The sequence below is a fragment of the Epinephelus moara genome, chromosome 7 (assembly GCF_006386435.1).
Source record: "Epinephelus moara isolate mb chromosome 7, YSFRI_EMoa_1.0, whole genome shotgun sequence".
NCBI lineage: Eukaryota > Metazoa > Chordata > Actinopteri > Perciformes > Serranidae > Epinephelus > Epinephelus moara.
This window is the reverse complement of record NC_065512.1, coordinates 31052007-31055700: the sequence shown is the minus strand read 5'-3', so window position 1 is coordinate 31055700 and position 3694 is coordinate 31052007.

Below are 3694 nucleotides of genomic sequence, written 5' to 3'. Positions count from 1 at the left end.
GATTTGTGATATTGGGCTTTATAAATAAAATTGATTGATTGATTGATAATAATCATATTAAATTTAATTTGATGTTAAGAGCCGATTTTGACCATAATGGGAAGAGTATGTCTATCGCGCATAACATGTTAAAGTATATAATCTCTCAAAATAAAGTTTCATTAAAGTTCATTAAGTTTCCTCTGAAATAAAGTAATGTCTAAACTAAGAGACCTGTCTTGCCTCAAACACGCCCACTCAAGCCGGTCAGATAAAACTACTGAGCTTGGCGCATCTCCACTCTTCTACTTTACTTTTTACTTTCTCTTTCTTTCTTTCCTGTTAGTTTTCTTTACTTTTTACTTTTTCTTTTCCTTTCTTTTGCCGTCCCTCCTTCTAGTTATACTCTTTATGCCTTAACCCGTTACGCTCTTAAACTCAGTACCTGCATAACCCTTTCTTTTTGTACGATCAAAATTATTTTAAACCTTTAAGTTTCTCTCTACATGTCCAGGATTGTTTTGTCTGTCCTGAGTTTTCTTTCTTTTTGTCTGTGCCTTCAGTAACAGGCGTCAAAGCCAGCCGATTGCAACATTTTTTCTATGCGTTGATAATAACTTTGATAATAATATTGAACCGCCGACAAGATTGTTTTCAACTTTATTATAAGCGAGTAACCACAGCTAAATAGATGAGTTTCTATTCAGCCTGCAACTCCATCAAAGATTCCAAAGTGTCCGCAGAGCAGGGGCTCTTTGCCGAACCAAGAGGCTTTCTGCCACCTAAAATCACAGATGTGTGAGGACCACCTAAAGGACACCGCCTTCAGGCTCCACCGCCCCACACCGCTGCGTTCCAGTTTGTATCACCCTGCTGGAAGGCCGTGAAGTAAAGCCGGGAATTGCCAGCGGCAGTTCAGGGTCCCCGAGAAATGTCCGTCTGAGTCATCTCACTAAATCATCACTAAATAACTGACAAAAGTGTTACCTCTTACCTTAAACTATTTATACATACTGTTGAGTTTGTGTTATTTCATATCATCCTCATTCACTATTCATTTACTCAGTTGTTAAAAATTTAGCCTAAATAAATCTTCATTTATTGCCAAGTCATTGTCTGTGGATATTTCTTTTGAGCAGGAACTAAGATCACTGTATAGAGGAATTCATAACCCAGGTACTGAGATTGATTCATTATTGATAAATGTACTGACATAGTTTGATTAGTCGCTTCCCTCCATAGGAGGGTGGTGCCCCTAAATTTATTATGAGTGCAAACATTTTCTAAAGTTATTGCTCCTACACAGGGCATTGATCATGACCACCCTCCACGTGGGGGGGGGGGGGCATACATAAGTTAACAAACTTAACTTAGACTGGGCCGTGTCGAAGCGTGCGTCCTAACATTCAACACAAAAGCTATCTCACAGTATTAGCGAACTCAAGCGCTGATTAATCACTTTAACAGATAACTACCTATTAACCTTCCACCCAACAGTGTACTTACTCACTGTCGCTGTTGCATTTCTCTGAGAGCATAGACCTAACAATGCAGTGGAGTATGCATCAATGAACCAGACGAGCCCAGTGGGGCTGCCGGTAGACTTACCTGTGTAGCTGTAGTTAACTGTCCGTTCAACTGTACTCCTTCCTTTTTTTTTTTTTAATTGAACCTTTATTTAACCCTATGGGCCCAAATGACGCATAGTGCGTCCAAATTTACACCTGTTCTTCTCTATTGATTTTCTCCGTGACCATGCATCATAGTGAGAAGCCACGTGTCACGTGAAACAGCGGAATCGTAGCTTTCCGACAAGACCAAGCACTTGTGGTAGTCCAATGTTTTCACAGCGAAAAAAATTATACATTTACACTAAAATGATGTGTAACAGAGCTTTCATACAGCTTTGCACACACATTACTCTTAGATGGATTACTTGCGAATGCAGGCTCACACAGAAATGCCACGCATATCACATGAAAGCACAGGATTAGAGCTTTCCAGTGATACCACACACATCATTGTGCTGTAATCCCATCACGCTATAAATACAGATTAATTGTCTACAAAATAAAAACCTGACAAATTTCTTTACAATCCATCTTGTTATCAGTCACTTAATATAGTGAGGAATATCGTATTTTACCACGTCTTAAGTTGCGTTCACACCAAACGTGAATTCGCAAATTCGCGCGTCAAGATTACATACAAAGTCAATGCAAAGACGCGATTAGACGTGAATTCGCGCCGGGTGGCGCGATGGACGCGATAGAGGCGTCTAGCACGGCGCGATAGACGCGAAATTCGCATCCAACGCCTCATCGCTCGAGTTGAAAATATTGAACTTTTGAGGCGAATTCGCGTGACGCTGTGCCGCGAAAGCCAATCAGCGTTGAGATTCTCCCGACGTCACCGGCGTGTGTCAACAACGTCCAGTTGTTAACACAACAATAAACTGCTACTCACCGGAGACAGATGGACAGACGCTCTGCAGCTGAAATGGAGCGCCTGTAGTTGGTGTCCTGCCGGGAGATCCTGGCGCCAACCCTCGCCAACAGGTCCTCAAACTGGGCCCCAGTCAGCCTGAAGCACCGCTGAAAGCGGCTATCATCCAGACGGAGTTCCTGGAGGAGGTGGTGAAACTCGCCGAGCTGGATGCACTAATGCAGGATAGGGTGAACCCAAAAACGACGGCGTTTGGCCCTCCGACGCATCTGGGACTTCCAGAGCAGGTACAAAGCAGCGATGGTGGTTATCTCAGCCATGGTCGTCAGTGACGTCTTGACGCCCTGACGTCCAGTTGTTGATGATGTTGATGGAGGAGAAACTTATCATTGCGGTGTGCGGCTACCTGGAGCTATATGATACTACATGTCTACTCTACAGAGACCGCAACAAAAAGGAGCAGGCTTGGGTGAAAGTCGCCGAGGAGACTGGTCTACTTGGTAAGTTCTGTAAATATGTGTCCTTAATTGGTTTGCAGAATGGTTGTACTATGAACGTTAACACTAGCTTAGCTCCAGTTAGCACAGCTGGCTTCCCTGCTACTCGCGCGAATGACGCGATAACGCGAATTAACAAAATGGTCAGGCGTCTAAACTCACGCGTTATGGGCGGCGCATTACTCGCATTACGAGCGAGTAATTCGCTTCACTCGTGCCCGGTGTGAACGCTACATTAGGCTTTCGTGTGTTTCTCCCTGTCTATCCACATTTGTAGTCCGGCTTTCAAGATGCAAACATCTCCTTATTGTCCAGTTGACACTCGTCAAACTTTGTATGAAAAGACCAGCGTACTTCACCTTTGTGCACACAGACAACTGTAGCCTAATTATGCATGCATGACAGGGCCGTAGTCACCATATACATCGAGGGGAGCATGTTTCTCTCAGATAAAACACATTTTTGACTTGTGAATGAGTCAATGGAATTTCTTGCAATAATGAAAAAATACTGGCAATCATGTCCGCCTAGCACAAACCACATGTTTTGGACAACTGTGAAGTGACAGAATGTCCCAGCATCATGGTTCTTATATTGCCAGATTCCAGAGAGTCTCCCCTCTTCATATATGGTAGAATATATCAACTTCCAACTTGAGATACATGTAAAAATGTAAGAATTTAGTAACACAGATTTGTTTTTTTCATTGATATAAAAATTAATATAAAATACAGGCACATAGAAGGACATGAAATGATGGCAAATCTGGTTAG